Source organism: Phascolarctos cinereus, unplaced genomic scaffold (assembly GCF_003287225.1).
Source record: "Phascolarctos cinereus isolate Bilbo 61053 unplaced genomic scaffold, phaCin_HiC Scaffold_726;HRSCAF=1367, whole genome shotgun sequence".
NCBI classification, from domain to species: Eukaryota; Metazoa; Chordata; class Mammalia; order Diprotodontia; family Phascolarctidae; genus Phascolarctos; species Phascolarctos cinereus.
Window position 1 is genome coordinate 35,399,553 of NW_027556098.1, and position 19,976 is coordinate 35,419,528.

The 19,976-nt window shown below is 37.4% G+C and overlaps 1 protein-coding gene across 4 annotated transcripts in view; it reads right to left on the reverse strand.

Moving 5' to 3' along the window:
- The window catches only part of AFF3 (ALF transcription elongation factor 3), a 658,750-nt gene that overhangs the window by 243,107 nt on the left and 395,667 nt on the right, over positions 1-19,976 (reverse strand). The window lies entirely within an intron of this gene.

The following is a 19,976-nucleotide window of genomic DNA, read 5'->3' on the forward strand; positions in this document are numbered from 1 at the left end:
CAGAAGTTTATGACTAGTAAGAGGTAAGAAGCATGTACAAGTAACCATAAAATAGGCTAAAGTATGGATAAGAAGACATCTAGGTCCTGAAGAGTGTGAATGATGAATCCTTTGAAGTGTTTGCATGTATTAAAATTAATAATTTTAATTATTATTACAATTATATAAAATAAAGTCGTTTGGTCCAGGCCAATGAAAATATGTAGTGTGAATCTGAATGATTTAAACACTTCAGACGACTCATTATCTGTACTAATCGGGACCTTCCTGTACAGCAGAGAATAGTATTAGAGATTCAAAGTGGGGTAGAGAATCACTTGTTGGGTAGGGAAGGAAGTGGTGCCTGAGCTGGACCTGGAAGGAAGATAAGGATTTCTACAGGCAGAGATGTAGGCATATTTCGTTGCAATCATTAGGAGACAGTATGACAAAAGGTGGGAAGGGAAAACAAAATTCAATGGAAATGTTAAATAGTCCAGAATAAGATGATGGGGAGTAATGTGAAATGAGGTTAGAAAAGGAAATTTGAAGTAGATTGTGGACGACTGTTAATGTCAGGTTAAGAAGGTTGGTTATTTTTCAGTAGGCAATGAAGAACTAATGCAGGTTTAAGAAAGAGTAAATCACTGTAAGATTACTCTGGTGGCAATGAGGAGGCTGGATTGGAGCCATGGAGATCAGTTAGGAAGCCACTAAAATAACCAAGACAACTTGGTGAGGATCTCAATTAGGGTGGTCAGAATGAGACTGGAAAGAAGAGGAAGAGGGAAAGCTGGATCCGAGACAGTGGAGATATTGTATCACATATTATGTAGATATACACAGAACTTCAACAGTTGACTGGATACGAGGAAGTTAGGGAGGCAAGTGGTCAAAGATGACTAAGTTTTCAAGACTGGGTGACTGGAGATACAAATTGAGGGCTGAGGTTGGAGCTAGACATAGATATTTAGGAATCATCTGCATAGAGGTGATAATTAAAACAGAAGTAGATGAGATCACCATGGGAAAATGAGAAGAGACAAGTTTCAATTCATCAGGATTGAGTAACAGAAGACTATTTCTTTTTCCCTCATAATAAGCACTAGTATTTCAGGGAAGAAAATATCAAATACATTAAATGCCATGGAAGAGATGTAGGTTTATGACTTTTAAAAGTACCATATTGATTATTTATAATTTTCAATGTTATAGCAACTAAATATGAATATAAATTAATGTTTGTCAATGAATATTTCTATTAAATAATATAAATGAACAATATTTATTATGGCATTTTTCTACTGAACAATATACATTAACCATATTTACTACTGAATATTTCTATTAAACAAAAGGACCATGGTCTATAGATAGTTCATAGTGTTTTAGAGCTAGAAGAAGTATTGGACATGATATGGTTCAACCCTGTCGTTTTACAGATGAAAAAATTGAAGGCAAGTATACAGTTCAACTCTTAGCAGCAGATCTGGGATTCAAAATGAGATTGCCTGACTCCCATCCCAGTAGTACCAACTATTTCTTGAAGACAGAAGTGTTTTCTATTCCTTTGATATACTTTGTACCAAGCATCTGTACTGTACAATTCTTTACATATAGTAAACATTTCATAAATGTTCTATTTAATATTTTCCCATCTATATCCATTTCATGACACTGATCTATAGTTTTCATTGTCCGTTGCATCTCTCCCTGATTTGTATACCAGGACCAAACCTGTCTCATAGAAGGAATGTGATGAGGTGCCTACTAATTACTAATTTTGCAAATTGTTTCTAAGACAGAAGTTATTTGATCTTTAAATATTTGATGGAATTTACTTGTAAATCCCCCTGGATCAGGCTTCCTCCCACCTCCACCCCACTGACTTTTTTCATTTATGCTTTCTTCAATTTCTCTTTCTGCTATGACTTCCTAGATTGTTTTTAAGAAATGCTAATGCCAAAAAAATTAGCAACCTATAGTGAATATGGTGATGAATCTCTCTGTATTTAGCTTGGCTGGTGTGAGCCCAAAGAGATCTAGAGTCTGACCTCAGGCTCAGACTCAAAGCCTATTCTGTTTAGTAAGACCAGCCAGAACTTTTCAGAATCCCTGATTATTTCTGTGCCAGGATGAGACATGAAAGTGGAACATAAGTGTGGATATATTGTTCTAAAAACATGGCTACCTCCATGTCTTATCCTTCAAAGTTTCCTTTTATTCTGCCCTTCTCTATATCACTCCTTTCACTTCTTCCTTAGTTGTTTTCATTCCTCCATACACTCCCTCTTCTCCTCAGCTCTTCGAGTCTTCCTCACCTAAAAATCAAGCATTCAACTGTCTATTTTACTATCAAAGTTTGGCCTCATACTTATAACTGTGAACCTAGTGGATCCAAAGTCATAGGGGCAACCAAATTTATATGGTGCGTTTAGATATCAAGTCATCAGTACATACACAAAGAGTATAGATATATACCTACTGCAGGTGTCAAAAGGAGAATATGAAAAATTGGTACAGTGGAAAGAGGATTAGACTTGGAATCAGGGAGACCTGAGTTTGACCCCTGGTCTAATAGGAGCTACATGACACAGGATAAGTCACTTAACCTCCTTCAGCCTCAGTTTTGTCATCTGTAAAGTGGAAATAATAAGAGCACCTATCTCATGGGGTTGTTGTGAGGATCAAATTAGAAAACATATGTAAAGTGCATTGTAAAACTGAAAGCGCTATAGTGTATAAATGTAACATATTATCACTATTATTATTGTTGTTATATCAGCCTTCTATGTCACTCTTCCTCTGTTGTGATTATTATTTTAGCATAAATTATTGGCAATGATTTCTTCTCTGTATCTGAATGCCTTGCATGGGTACATTTTGTTCTTCCTGACTGGAGGCAAAGAAGGCTGAACTTAGTCCTGGATCACTTTAAATGGGGAAAAATTCCCAAACATGTTCAGACCTTTGCTTTGATTAATATCTACTGGTAACAGACAATATCAAATAAAAAGATATTTAACAGATCTGCAGTTTATTATGACAGTCATTAAAGATTAAAACAGTAGGCAAAGTAAGGGTTAGGGGATTTTTTAAAGAGACAATAACACCGAAATGTCAATGCAATGTAGTTCACTAGCTCTGGCTCCATTTTATGAGATTAAATGCTTCTGTGTGGCTCTTTCAGTTAATGAGAGAATACCTGGAGGAATAGCCTTGCTTATGTGGATGCTTAAACATTCAGGTCAAAGAGAATGCCCATGAAAATAAGAATTAACAACATGGTGTATTTTAATATATGTCTGCTTGTAATGAAGGTGCAATAGCCATGTGGATTGATTGTCCATTAGGTTAACTTTTCCTGCAGGGGTTGTACAGGAGAATTAAGTACATGTAGCCTGTATACTGACCCAAAAGAGAATAGTCCTTAAAGAGATCGTTGGCATTCTTTACTGTGATTTTGATTGTTTGGAGTGAGAGTGTCAATTTTTTTTTCCATCAGAAAACATCTGAAATTATAATGAGAGAATTATGGACTTTGGAGCTAGAAGGAGCCTTAGAGATCATCCAGTCCATACTCCTTAATTTACATTTAAGGAGGACAAGAATGCAGAGTGGTTATAAGACTTTAGTATCTCAAGAATTCAGTCAAACATTTTGCTACCTCAGGGACCTTTGATTTCATTGACAAGGTTATACTTCCTCCCACAAATACTAATTTTGTTCACCTTTTATTGGAACCCGAAATGCTGTGCCCCCCAAAATCTTGTCATCTGGAAGTCTATCCTCTGGTTATGAACTTCCCTGATATGGAGTCGTGACCCACAGTTTAAGAAACACTGAAGGGGTTGTGAGTGGAAAAAGTTTAAGAAGCCCTAGAGTAGATAAAGTCTGCCACCTTCAAGTTTAAAGTTAGAATATTTTCCAGCTTAATAGGACCTGCCTGATCCTGCATTCTCTAGACATAGAATTTGAGAACTCAAGATTACCTCCATGCTAGAATGAAGAATTAAGAGTAGGACTTTAATGGAGCTTGATATGTGAGTATTTGATTGATTTATGTGTAACTTTTTCATCATGCCTCAGTCTAAAAGAAAGCTAAGTTACTGCTTTCAAAATCTATCAGACTGGCAAAAAGTTTTTTTGACTCACAAAATTTCACATCTTTGCTGCCACTCCTCTCTCCTTATGGCTGTTGATTATCTTCTCTACCAATGGGCAAAGACTTGTATAGAAAAAGAATTTTCAAAGTCAGTGACTCTAGAACCAAGTCACCTCCCGTCCCATTCTACAAATTCTCCTGTCTGTTTTCCTACCTACATGGCTTCCCCCCGCCCGATCTTCCTTCTCACTTTTAGAGAGTATCAGGATCTCACCCCAGAACTCAAAGGCTTCAAGGATCTTCAACTATGAGTTTGGTTTCTTGAGAGATTTAAATTTCTTAGCCACAGGACTAGGCCATATAGCCCCTTGCAGAAAGGAATAGTTGTTTAAAAGGGCCTCTCCTGTACACCATGGGGATTTAAACTTGGAATATAAGTAAACTTTTAATATAGCCTAAGTGGCTGGGCTCATAGCTCTTCACATTTTAAATGTCCCTGCCATGGGGTTAGTCAGTGTTCTAGTTCATCATTACAGATTCTTTGAAGTAGCCATGGCTACCTGACAATAGTCCCACAGAATTCGCTTACCCAATCAGTTACCTGGCATTCCAGGGAATATTTTTAGTAGCTTCCAGTGAATGGGTGCCTTCTTCTATCACAAGAATGGAATAAGAGAATGTTAATTATGACCATAACGATGGTTTCCATCAACACAGATTCCTATAAAAATCAAGGAAAAGGGAACCTCTTGTTCAAGTTTTGTTCCAGGCTGAAGTTAAAGTTAATCTACCACACCAGAATTTATTTTGGGTCCTAGATATGTGGGTTGGTGATGATTTTTCATGGCAGGTGGAGAGAACTAAGTCAATTAATTACAAACAATATATCTTTTGCTGAGTACTTTTCAAATCATTAGAGAAGGAACTATAAGAAATCTTAGAGGCCATCTACCCCAACCCCCTCATTTTATATACTGAACAGTTAAAAATAACTTATCTATACATAAAGAACTTTTCAAATCTATAAGAATATGAGTCATTCCCCAATTGACAAAAGGTCAAAGGATATGAACAGGCAGTTTTCCAGTGAAGAAATCAAAACAATTCATGGTCATATAAAAATACTCTAAATCATTATTGATTAGAGAAATACAAATTAAAACAATTTTGAGATATCATTTTACACTTATCAGATTGGAGGGGATGTGGAAAAATTGGGACACTAGTTAATTGTTGGTGGAATTGTGAACTGATCCAACCATTTTGGAGAGCAATCTGGAACTGTGCCCAAATAATTATTAAACTACCTATGCTCTTTGACCCAGAAATAGTACTACTTGGTCTATGTCCAAAAATGATTAGGGAAAAAAGCCCTATATATTCTAAAATGTTTATAGCAGCTCTCTTTGTGGTAGCAAAGAACTGGAAATTGTAGGTATGCCCATCAATTGGGGAAAGGCTGGAATGTAATTGTGATGGAATACTACTGTGCTATAAGAAATGATGAGCTCAATGACTTTAGAAAAACATGGAAAGACTAGCATGAAATAATGAAGAGTAAAATGAGCAGAACTAAGAGAACTTTATGTACAGTAACAGCAATATTGTTTTAAGAATGACTTTGAGTGAATAAATTAGTTTGACTATTATGAATACCCAAATTAACTATAAAGGACATATGAAGAAAGATGCTATCTGCATCCAGAGAAAGAACTGATAAACAGAAGTATGCATACAATAATTTTACACACACCCACACCCCCCCCCCACACAGGTATATATGGTAGCCATCTCTAGGGTGGATGGGAGGGAAGAAAAAAAAGAAACATACATGATACTTTTGTTATGCATTTGAAAGGAATAGCAAGTTGTGCATAGTAGATGTGCAGTTTCATGTACAACCACCTTTTTATTGTACTATATTATGGAAATTCTTGTTTTATTCCATGAATTAAAAATAAAATAAATTTTAAAAAAGTAACTTGTCCAAAATTACACAGGAAGTAAATATGAAAATTGGGATAGGAATCCAGGTTTAGCTTTAAATAATACATTGAAGAAGACTACCTAGTTACCATAATGGAATCTGAATTTGCCAGGCTCTGGATATATATGGAAAAACAATAGCAACTGCAGAGATGAAGGAATATGTCCTCTCAGAACAGAAGATAGTTCTTGGATAAGGGAGATAGGAAATATAAAATTCACTTTGGTCTGAAATTGAGGAAGTAAATATTTCCCATGCCATATGTATGGGCAAAATATTTTAAAAACCATATTTTAAAACATATTCAATGAAAAATTTGAAATCTGAAGAGTTTATTTTTCTTTTAATGACATATGAAGTTTTCTCACTTGTAGTCTTCGACTCCAATTTTTTTTAAATTAACCACCAGACTAATCTACAAAACACAATTTTGATCCAATCCAACATTTATTAAACTGTTATGTCCACTCTAAACTCTTCACTGGCTCCCTGTTACATTCAGGCTAATCAAATTCCTCAGACATTCAAGATCTTCCTCAATCTAGCCCCAGTCTCACTGTGTTCTTGATCTAAAATTCTCTCTCTCTCTCTGTCTCCCTCACTCCCTCTGTCTGTCTGTCTGTCTGTCTCATTCTCTCTCTCTCTCTCTCTCTCTCTCTCTCTCTGTCTCTCTCACACACACACACACACACACACACACACACACACTGCTGACTTTCGAAATCAGTTCAAATGCCAGCCTACAATCACTTCCCTAATCACCTAGTTTTTACAATGCTCTTCTATCATTCATCTGTACCATTCATTTGGCAGGTGTCACATCCTATATTGTATTGTTGGATATCTTTTTATGCTTAAATTTCGTATCAATGCCACCTAGCTTGTAAGCTGCTTGAGCATAGAGGGTGTCTTTGTGTCTTCAACAGTATCTAGAAAAAGTTTATGTTTGTTTAAGAAAGAGAGCTAGTCTGCAATAGTAGAAAGACACCTGAAATTGGATTCAAGAAACCTGGGTCAAATGCAAGGCTCTAATATTTATTAGCGATCACTTAACTTTCTGAGCCTCAGTTTATTTATCTATAAAGTGGGGACAATAATAATTACATTACTTACCTCACAGGGCATTTGTGAGGGAAAGCATTTTTGTAAACCTTAAATACTATATAAAAGTGAGATATTATTATGAGCATAAGCTGATTGATTAAAGTCAGTCTTGAATTGCTTTGGTAAGTCATCTAACTTCTTTCTGTCTTAATTTCCTTGCCTATACTATACTAATACTATACTAATACTTGCCTATTCTATACTATACTAATGATACCGGACCTACCCATATCATGAGGTCACAGAAACTAGAGATACAATGGACATGGGAAAACATTGTACAACTATATAATAACTGTATTATATAATTATATAATAATCTTTGCTGTCATTATTTCCAAACTCTTTCTCCCATGAAAATTTTTAACTTATTATCCACCGAGGACTCTCTGAGGGGAAGAACTTATTGTACCTTTGTGGTTGGTGAATGACCACAGCAAACTCCAGAACTCGGTAAGATCAGCAGCTTATTCCTTTCCTACCCATAACACCAGACAAATCCTGTCATTCATGACTAAAAATGTAACACAGCACAATGTATTTTGGAATGTGGTGGTAGGTGTTGCAGACTAGAGCATCATCTGGTTTGCAGTTTCAATACCAGAATCATCACTCAGCTTTTCAGTTCTTTCACACATTTTATTCATGTTATGACACTCTTATCAGATAAGTGCCACCACCAACAGAACATAGTAATTTTTATTACACTGTACATATTTTAAATGCTGGGAACTACAATGGCACTAAATGTGGTGAAGGAGAATGGCACTTCAGAAGGCCTCTGTCTGTGATGTGGAGCACTTTCTAGAAGACTGAATTGATGAAAACTTTTAAATGAATAAGATGAAAAAATTAGGGGAAATTCTGTGATTTATTGGTGGGAAATAAAATTATGGTGGACTGATAACACAATAAATGAGTCAGCCTGTCCTTGAAAATTGAGTTGAACAGACATAATCATTACAAACCAGCCTTGACAGACATGTACAGGCTCTGTCCTGCTCCCGATCCCTCTTCCTCACATTAGAGAGGGAGGGCTAGTGTCAGCATCCAGGGGTATGGGGATAGATGCATGAAGGTGGCTACATGGGTCACTTGGGGAAGACAGACACCAGAATCCCCTGGGAAGCTCTTGGATTGATCTCAGTTAAGTCAGTCAGTTAACACGCAACTATTTGCTGCAACTATATGCCAGGCAGTATGCTAATTTCTAGGGATACAAAAGCAGTAAAAAAGCCAAACCATAGTATCTGCCTTTAAGGAGCTCACATTCTAACAGGGGAGAAAACACACAAACAACCACAGGAGACTCAGTTTTACTACCAAGTAGATAATTTACCTAGTTGTTGGAATGCTTTCTCTCTGCCCGCCACCTCCATTAGACTGTAAGTTTCTTGAGAGCAGGTACCTTTTCTTTTTTTTTTTTGCCTTTCTTTCTATTCCCAGTTCTTATCTTGGTGCCTGGAACATGGTTGTTGTTGTTCAGTTGTATTCAACTCTTTTTTACTCCATTTGGGGTTTTCTTAGCAAAGATAGTAGAGTGGTTTGCTATTTCCTTCTCCAGATCCTTTCACAGTTTGGGAAACTGAGGCAGACAGGGTTAAATGACTTGCCCATGGTCACACAGTTAGGAAGTGTCTAAGGCCAGATTTGAATTCATGAAGATGAGTCTTCTTGGCTCCAGGGCCAGGACCCCATCTACTGAGCCACCTAGCTGCCCCATAATAGGTGGGACTATGTACTGCTACGTAGGTGCTTAATAAATGTGTGTTGACTTGACTTGACCTGTGGGTCTACTTCACTATGGTACCTTTGAGATCCCTCTAGTACAGGGGATTTTTCACCTGGGCTTTGTGAACTTGATTATTGAATATTTTGATGACTATTTTTGATATAATTTATCTCCTTTGTGATCCTAGGTATTTTATTTGTCTCTTTTCTGAGAAGGAGTCAATAGGCTTCTGCAGACTGCCAAAATAGTCCAACATAGAAAAAAAGGTTAAACACATCAGGTCTAGGATGTTCTACTCTAATGAAACTTGAACTAAAATATCCTCTCATGAAGTCAGCCAAACTGATGATCTTGGTCCCAGAACCTTCATGCCAATTCTTCTTTGTTACCACACCCCCCTTCCCTGGGGAACATGATATATAGTCACTGCTATTAGAGAAAACTTCTGTAAAATCAGTTACTGCTAAGGTAAAAGAAATGCCTTTTCTTCTCTCCATCAGTCCGCTCTGGGCACCAAAAGTAGAGCTTAGGCATCTAAGGTGTCAGAAATTCAATTTACAGCTGCCAGGAAAACAGATACAAATAAACAAGCAAACACCAATAACAAAATAAAAAAAAAAAAGATGGTGACCAAGAAACCTAATACAATCTTGTTTCTTTAACTGGAAATCCAGGGAAATAAATTGTACATTGCCTCAAAATAGAGGGAATAGCAGTAAGTGCGCTGATTCTTCCTGGCAATGCTGCTCAAGGTCACACACAAAATCCCGAATGGGACATTATCTTAGATGGGTACATCTCTTAATTTAATTTGTTGCATTGCTAAAGCTTCTTAACTTATTCTCTCTCTCTCCCTCTCTCTCTCTCTCTCTGTCTGTCTGTCTCTCTCTCTCTCCCCCATCCCCGTCCCTCTTTCTTGATTCCCAAACATATTCAATAAGATTAATCATGAATGGCATAAGTTGGTGGGGTGCCCCATATGGATCAAAATCAATAGGAATCCTGGAAGCTGTTTTAAATGCCAGGCAACAGCCTCAGGCAACAAAGGAGAGAGTTTTGTATTAGATAACTAGGTGACCTCATTAGTTTATGGAAGGGTAACACTGGTAAATGCAACCCTGAGCCTTTAGGATGGAAATGTTGATGGTGGCCTCGGTCTCCTATATCACACTTCTGAGGCATGCCCTTTGGTACTTTTGGCTTTCATTTGTCAAAGGGCTCAGGCCACGTGGCATCTGGTCTTTCATTGTTACCTTCAGAGAGTAAGGCGTCTGCTATTTTGTTGTAAAGAAATCATTCTTATGCCACAGGATACCTCTGTCCTCTGACCTCTGTTACTTGAGCTGACAATGAGACCTCAACCCATAGAAAGGATAAGACCATTGATTAGAGACAAAGATTCCTTTTCTTTTGCCATGTCAGAGCCTTTCACTTCAAGTTTTCAGGATCATTTCTGTTCCACAGTTCTGCTCTTTATTTTGTTGTATGCTTTTTTTCCTTAAAAAAAAAAAGGAAGGGGGGGCGGGAAACTATTTGTTTTTCTTTTTCCTTTGTGTTTCAAGTCATGAGCTCCTTGTCCAGCTTATTTACTTAGAATCTACAGGGATGATATTTTCTAACATCCATTTTTTTCAGTCTTACCTGGTTTCTCTCAATTTGCATTTTATTATTCTGTCTAACATGCTATAATTGTAATGCTATGTTACTTTGGGGGTATTTTCTTTGAAGTGAACATTGCATAAAATTTTTTTTAAAGTAGTAAAATCCACATCAATGGAAGTAATGAATGTTGAATTCTCAGAATGTTCATGCTTATAATAGAGGAACCAGGTTTTGATGTTGATTGCACAAAATAGCTTCATGAATTTAATGGCCCTTGTAAAATCAGAGGGACCACAACACACACGCTGTTCAAGTCCCTGTTTGTACATACAGATGACTTTCAATTACCTATAGTAATGGTAAGGACTAGGGCCTAGGATGATCCAAAAATCATTTAATTCTGGAATCATGATGAGTTTTCAAATTATATTTGAAAAGGAGTGGGTCTAGTGTTCCGGATATTTGAACAAAATCATAAAATCACCCATTAGGAAGACTTGGGGGAAAAGCTGGGAACCCACTCAGTTTCCTCTTCATTCCTCCCTGCTAGTGGTTCCTTGTTAGGGAAGTAAGGAGATCCATTCTCCTCCTCCTTTGATACATCTTCTCCTATCACTTAATGTCTTTTTTTTTTTAACAAAAGCTTCCTATTTATTATTTGTAAATAATATATTTTTTTCTAATTACACGTAAAGATAGTATTCAACATTCATTTTTTATAATATTTTGAGTTTCACACTTTTTTCTCCCTCTCTCCCTCCCATTTCCTTTCCCTAAGACAGCAAGCAATTTGCTATAGGTTATACATGTGCAATCATGTAAACACATTTCCACATTAGTCATGTTGTTACCACCCAATTTCTAAGCTTTCATTCTTTCAGGACAGAAGATAGGTGGTTCAGTGGATAGAGTGTCAGGTCTAGAATCAGGAAGACCTGAGTTAAAATCTGGTCTCTGGCACTTACTAGCCTGGGTAAATCACTTAATTCTGTTTGCCTCAGTTTCCTTAACTGTAAAATAGAGATAATCATAGTACCTACTTCCCAGAGTTGTTGTGAGGATCAAATAATATTTGTATAAAGCACATAGCACAGTCTCTAGAACATAACAATCACTATATAAATGTTAGCTATTATTTATATATTTATATATTTATATTTAATTAAGATCATTATCTTAATCTAGATGACCTTTCTTGGCGGATAAGCTAGATCCATGCTGGGCTGCAGGCAGCGAAGATCAATACAGAAGATGAGAAGTTAACAAAGGAATTGAGAGCAAGGAAACCTGCTCTGTTAGCCAGTCATAATTCATCATCATTGACATTTAGAATGGGAAGGAGCCTTAAAATTTTGCATTAGTTGACTGACCCCCAAGAAAGCCACTGACTGTTTTAGAACCTCAATTTCCTCATCTATAAAATGGAGATAAAATATTCATACTTCTTATCTGTTATGATTGAAGTGAGGAAAGCAACTTATAAACCTTACAGGATACCATAAATGTAAGTAATAATAATTATTATAGCTAATCAACAAACAAACAATTATTATGTATTTATTATATACCAGGCACTGTTCTAAGTGCTGGAGTTACAAAGAAATCCCCTCTCCTTGCCAAAAAATATAGTCCCTGTACTCAAAGAGTTTACAGCCTAATTGGGGAGACCTTATTCTTATTATCTATTTCAAGTCCATCTTTTTCACATTAAGAAACTGACAGATAATTATTGGCAGAGGAAAGACCCACAGAAGGACACGAAGATTGATTCTATTGTGTATTCCTAAAAAAAAGCAGCAGTGTTCTCAAAGAATGTCTACTTTAAGAACTGTTTGGAAAAGTTGCCTTTCATAAAAAAAAAGGCAATTATAATTTAAAAGATCTTTCCACATTCTGAATTTTGGACTTGTCCATTTCTATACCATTTCTGAATTAGAAGCAGATGAAGCAGATTACATTTATAAGAAGAGAACCAAATTTCAGATGTTTGCTCAAAATGGTCACTGTAATCAATTACTCCTTTGGCAGCTTAATCTTGGCTTACACAATACTTTGAAGCTAGCACTATGTTAGGCCAGATACGTGACTTCCTAGCAGCTCTGTAGACAACATCTAATCCTTATAATGACTCAAGTTTGTAATATCCAGAGACTCTTTCCTAGGTAAGGGAATAGAACTTTTGGGGATAGATGTTAGGGAAGGGAAGCCTGGCTAGGGTGCTGAGTATAGCAAAAAGGACAGGCAGCAGACTTGTGAACTATTCAATCTGCTATAGAAGGTTCACAGAATATGAGGATCAATGATGACTTTGTTGGTGTTGTTATTCAGTCGTGTCTGACTCTTCATGACCCTGTGGACCATATTGTCTATGGGGTTTTCTCAGCAAGAATATTGGAGTAGTTTGCCATATCCTTCTCCATCATTTAGAGAAGTATGACTTTATACACTGATTTTCTTCTAGATGAAATCACTCATGTGACATTTGAGGAAACTGAGGCCTGGAGTTACAGTGCTTTCTGCCTTCTCATACATACAAGGACAGCCTACTAGTTAAGTTTCCTTGCTATCAATGTAGATCTTTCTATTACCAAGAGATCTTTTCATTACACCACAGCTATAGCTCTATTTCTAGCTTACTTGGCATCTCTTTGCTTTGGTCACCCTCCCCCATGCCAAAACAAGAATCAGGAAATGTGGATTAGACCAAGACATGAGTATCTTGGCTATTGTGGGTACTGGCATCTTCCTAAGGCTTCAGTAAGGGAAGGAGATCAAAATGAGAGAGCACATTTACTTTGCTTACTCTTTAATCTATTTCACAGAGTTAATTATTTAATGTTTAACTGGTTAATTATTTACAGTCAAATAGAGGCTATAATAAAAGCATGCTTATTAAACAATAATTTGTGTCCCCAACTCCCTTTGCTTCTAAACCATTCTGTGAGCAGTTAGATCAAGGACCTCCTCTGATTTAGCTGGGTATCTGGAATCAATTTCTAAGAAGTGACCACTGCCATGAAATCAAAACCATTAGCTTTTTCCATAAAACCTGGTTTTAGGTTCTAAATGGCCTCGATCATTTAATTCAGTTCAACAAACACTGATTAATTTCCCACTATGTGTAGAGCACTGTGTTGGAAAAAACAAAGCTAAATATTAAGATACCAGTTACTGACTTCATGGGGCTTATAGTTTGGTTGAGTAAGAAGATACACACAGAAATAAGTAAAATGCAAAATATAACCTGAGAAGCACATAAGAGAAGAACAGAGTGATAGGACAAGTTCCATTTTGCCTTCCGCACTATATACACGCACACACACACGTATGTGTGTGTGTGTGTGTGTGTGTGTGTGTGTGTGTGTGTGTGTGTATGAAGTTATGTTCCCTCAACATCAATTTCACAAATACAAGATGGATATGGTGTGGCTAGATTGCAATTGTTTTGAAAAAGATTGCAAATTTTTAATGGAATGCAAGCTCGACATATCAACAATGTGACATTTCTATGATTTCATTCCTAGCAAATTCTCTAGCAAATTCCCTCACAATAAGTCCTTAAAAAGAAAAAAAGGAAGACTCACCAAGATGCCCATCCCTGTGTAATTGTCTTTACCTACTCTTAAAAGGCTGTCCTCATGTGTATGAGAAGGTAGAAAACACTGTATATCACTTAGATCCTTTAAAGTGTTTTAGCTGTCTAGGCTCCACGAGAATGATTATGAGTCTTATAACATTATCTTCAAAGACAGACGACTTTGCATTGAAGAGGAAATGTCTATTGAAATAATCCAAATACTTGTAAGTTGAATCTGGCACACACACACACACACATATATATATATATACATACATACATATATATATATATATATATATACATATATATATATATATATGTATATATATATTTAGAATGCCATGTCCTAGAAACAACATAATTGAAATCCAACCAAACACCTTCCCCCACTTCAAATAAAACAAATGGTTGCATTCTGTTGAAAAAGAAGGCATGGATTTAAGATTGGGAGGCTCAGAGATTTACAAGGAAAGAACTAGTATAGAAGGAAGAAAGAAGAGGGTGTTAAATTAGAATAATATACATTTTTAGCCAAAAGAAATGGCAGCAAAACCAAAATGAGAATGAATTTTGTCCCTGGGGAAAATATATTTGAAGAGAACAAAGACCCAGTGATAAATGAGGAGGACACAAAATTAATGATGATTAAAAAGGCTGAGATCCTTAACTTAATGGCTATATCTGTCTTTAACAGAGGAAAGAAAGAAAAGACATTTAGGAAATTAGGAAGCACTGAAGAGAGCTTCCAGGAGAAGTTAAGAAGGAAGAGTTAGAGAACTGAAGGGATAAACCAACAGTTTCCATATTTGCATTGTAAATGTTTAGACAGACATCATTCTTACTTGGGTAGCAGTTCTATCAGTCAGTCACTCAACAAGCATTTATTAAGCACTTACTGTATGCCAGCTCCAGCTAAGTGCTAGAGATATAAAGAAAGATAAAAATAGTCCTTGCTCTTGACTAGCTCACATCTCATCGGCAGTGACAAATATGAAAATAGTTAAGAACTTACAAGATACATACAGAGAAGATGGAAGGTAATTTCAGAGGGAAATATTGGAGGCACTGGTAGTTGGCAGGACCTGGAAAGACCACCTGCAGAAGATGGGATTTGAGCTGAATCTTGAACAAAGCCAGGAAAACTAAGAGACAGAGGTGAGGAGAGCATTGGTCCAGGTGTGGGAGGCAGCCAACTACTGTGCTAGCCTCTTTGGAGCAGATGCCTACAATCATAATGAACAGCTTCATGTGAAAGACAGATGTTTCTATGTGACTTAACGAGAGAGGATCCCTGACAGCATTACAGCAAAATGAAAATGTAAATAAGAGGGAAGGAGAAAGAGAGGAAAGAAGAAGGAGGGGACTTCCAGATGGAGCAAATGAGGCAATACCCCAGTTTGGTTATAGCCCTAGGGGAGGGGCTGAGAAAGAGTAAGAAGTAAAATTTGTGAATACGTTTAGACTTGCAGTCCCTGCTTCCCCAAAGTCATCCCAAATCTCCTCCGTGTTTGTGATGGGTGTCAAGCAGCCTAACTACAACTTCTGGAGCTAACGATACTTAGGGAACAGCATGATGACTATCTTCAAATCTCTCTTATGAAAGAAACAGTATGCTTGTTCTGGACAGATCATAGAACTATTGTTTTAGAGCTGGAAGGGATCTCAGAAGCCACCTAGCCCAATCTCCTTATTTTAGAGATGAGGAAACTGAGTTCAAACAGGTAATAAGTATTACAGGCAGAATTTGAACCCAGGTCCTCTAACTCTGGATCAATCAATCAAGTATCTTAAAAAATGCCTACAACACACCAGACACAGTGCTAGGCACTGGCAACACTAGAGATATAAGTACAAAGAATGAGATAATTCCTTCTTGTAAAGAATTTATATCCTAATAGGGAATGAAAGAAGCACACACACACATATGCACACACACACAGCATAAATGCAAAATGAATAAAATAAAATATATACAAAGTAGTTTAGGAGGGATGGCAGTAGGTGGGGGAAAGAATCAGGAAAGGCTTCATGCAGAACAGAAGTATCAAAATACGTAGTGCTTCTGCAACACTCTCCACTGTCCCTCTCACCTAATCAGATAAAAATGCAATTGGGAAATATTTAACAAAATAAATGAAAATGCAATAGAACATAGATAATGTACCATGTGTTTTTCCAGGTCAATATACAACCCACGAGGATCCTTATGTATGGTTTAGTGGTCCCATTTCTATTTGAATAGGACACCACTGATTTAGAAGATGGTGCTTAAGCTGCATCTTAAAGTAATGCAAGGACTCTGTGAGGGTGATGGGAAGAGGAAATACATTTCAGGTATGGGGGATGGATAGCACAAAGGCGAAGAAATGGGCGACCGAGTTTTGTATGTGAGGAACAGAGAGAAGGCCAGTTTGGATCACAAAATTCAGGAGAGGAAGTGGTAGCTAATGAAGCTAGAAATATAGGTGGGGCCAAGTTGTGAAGAGCTTTAAAAGTTAAACAGAGGAGTTTATATTTTATCCTGGAGGCAACTGGGAGATGCTGGAGTTAATTGAATGGGGGAGTCCCATGAGCTTAAGAAAAATTATTTGGCAGTTGTGTGGAGGATAGGCTGAAGTGGTGAGAGACTTGAAGCAGGAAGCCTAATTAGGAAGCTATTGCAATAATTTAGGTGAGAAGTGATAAAAGTACTGAGCTGTACAAGAAGAGAGAAGGTCTCAGAGGCAAGAGATGTTTTGAAGGTAGAAATGGCAATATTTGGCAACTGACTGAATATGAGGGAGAGTGAGGAGTCAAAGATAATTCTTAGATTATGAACCTGGGAGACTAAAAGGATGACAGTGCCTTTGAAAGAAATAGCAAAGTTTGGAAGAGGGAAGAGTTTGGGTGGGAAGGATGATGAGTTCAGTTTTGCACGTGTAGAGTTTGAAATGTTTCCAGGATATCTGGATCGAAAGAGGCAATTGGTGATGAGGGACTGAAGCTCAGGAGAGAAACAAGGACTGGATATATAGCTCTGTAAGTCATTTTCATAGAGATGATAGTCAACTCTGTAGGGGCTGATGAGGTTACAGAGAGGGAGGAAGAGGAGAAACAGAGGGAGACAGAGAGAGAGAGGGAGAGGGGAGAGAGAGAGAGAGAGAGAGAGAGAGAGAGAGAGAGAGAGAGAGAGAGAGAGAGAGAGAGAGAGAGAGAGAGAGAGAGAGAGAATAGGGTGAATAGAGAAGTAGGCTTAGGGTAGAACCTTGAAGAACAACCACAGTTAAGGGATGTGGTAGAAATGACCATCTGGCAAAGGAAATTAAGGTGTCATTAAATATGTAGGAGAACCGAAAAAGAGTAATCTCATATAAAACTCAGAGAGAAGAGGAACATCTACAAAGAAAGGCATAGTCAACAGTATGAAAAGTAGTAGATTGCTCAAGAAGGATAAAAATTGAAAAAAGATTGACAGATTTTGCGATTAAGAGATCATTGGTAACCTCAGTGATAGCAGTTTTAATTGGGTAACAAGGTTGGAAGCCAGCATGCAAAGGGCCAATGTGTAAATAAGAAGAAAGGAGTGGAGGAAGCAAGTGTAGACAGCTTTTCCCAAGGAATTTCAGTGATAAAGAGAGACAACACATAGGATGATAGCTTCTGGGGATGTTAGGTTCAAGTGAAGGTTATCTAAGGCTACGGGAGTCTTGGATGTGTTTGAAGGCAATAGGGAATGAAAGAAGCAGTAAATAGGGAGGGGTTGAAAATTTTAAAAGAGGGAAAAGGAATGATTAAGGATGAATCTGCTGAGGATAGGATAGGAGATAGGATCAAGAACACATGTAGAGGGTATGGCCTTGACACAGAGAAAGGCCATCTGTTTGACACAGATTAAGGAAAAGGAAGAGAGAGTGAGACATCATGTAAAGGGCTTTGGAAATAAAGCAACTTGCCCCAAGTTACACAGATAACAAATGCAGATCTATGATTTGATCTTAGGTCCTCTAATTCCAACATCATGTTACCTCTACCATGTTGAAGGTAAGAGGAACTTTATTAGCAGAACTATGTCACTCAACTGGCTGAATATACATACACTATCTTGTATTGTAGTTATTAGTTTTGTTACCCTATTAGATTGTAAGGTCATTGAAAGCAGAGATCATGTATGCTACAATTTTGTATACTTCTTAATGTCTGACAATATTTACATGTAGGAAATGCTCAAGAAATAAGCTTTTAATGAATAAACATGCTATTTCAATAATTAGCTAGAAGAAGTACAAACAGAAACCCAATTATGGTTTTATACTAATTATTCTTTCTTATCAGCAACATAAGCTAAAATTCCATTTTAGGTATAATTGATACATAGATTCATATTACATATATATGTGTGTTTGTAAGGAAAGACTGGATTTCCATCATGTTAATCATACTTTTGTAAATAATTTTATATTTTTTTCTTTTTCTTTTTTTTTAGGCAATTGGGGTTAAGTGACTTGCCCAGGGTCACACAGCTAATAATTTTACATTTTTAAGGCAGAAGCAATAATAAACGTTTACATTTCAAAATGGAAAGAATAAAAGACATTCATGTATTTGTTGTGCCAAGGTCAGGTTTGTACGGGAAGAATAGGTCTTCCCTAGGGCAGCAATTGGATCAATCTAGGATCAAACTCTTCTTGGAACCAGATGCCAGTCATGACATGAGTCAAAGTCCAGATACCAAACAGTATTAGATCAACAGAGATGAGAGTCACATTGTATAGGCTGCTGAGCAGAGACGTAGTAGGAGTCGGGATCCAGAAGAGCAGAATGAGGCCCTAATTGCAGGCTGGAGTTGAAGCGATTATAATCAGACCACCACTACAGAGAGAGGTACCTGATGAACTTTAAGTATCAGGTAGCTCCTATCATTCTGTTGCCTCTAGCCTGAGTCTAGTTTAGAACAAACACAAGTTTAGAACAAATCATTGGGTGGGCGATTGCTGAGCCACTGTGAATGATATCTGAAAGACTGTGGAGAACAGCGGCTATCAGAACAAATCTCTTTACTTCTCAAAGCCTCAGTTTCTTTTTGTATGTGTAACTCCTGTCCCAAGGCCATTAGCATTGGACTTTTTCCTTATTGGTAAAGATGAAGATCCCGGCCTGTATAATGGGTGGGCAGAGTTGGTAAGAAGTTTCTCATTGGTTACCCTTTTGGGATTCATCATTTGGGAGATCTCGGCTTCCAGCTTCATGAGAGAAGACGAAAGAGGCCAACTCTACTTTTGGGTCCTAAAGGAAAGGACTCTGGGAAGGCATGAGAGGAGCCAGCAGTTTCTGTCATATCCCTATTCCCAGATTGCTACTCTAGAGATTTCAGGGAATTTCTCCTTGGATGCGACCACTCTTTCTCTTGGTTATGCTGAGTTTCTCACTCAGCTCCTTCACTCTGTATTGTCTAGTATATAGTCTCCTATGTATACCTTCTCTGATTTCTGTTTTGCTATGATTTGAATAAATGGGTTTGCTTTTTTCTCTGTGTATTCATTGTGAAAACGGCATTTGGTGGGAAAAGAATCAAGCCTTGGAAACAGAGCTTGGGGTCCTCCTTCCCCTCAGAAATGACAAAGTGATCAAAAGTTAGATGAAACTTGATCATATCCCTTAGATTAACAATATTTAAGGAAGCAGATACATACTTCTAGCCCAGCACCCCTCTTTCTGAGGAGGGCAGAGTGGTGACTTCTAGTTATAATTTTTTGCTTCTTCTCCTGGCAGAAATGAAAGCCTCCCTTGGAGAACAGTAGAAGAAGAAAAGGCCAGAGATGTCTATCTATTCTGTCTTTTCGAACCACACACAGCAGCCCACTGCCACAAATGGCCCCTCTCTACACATAGCTCTCTCTGTCCTTATGTA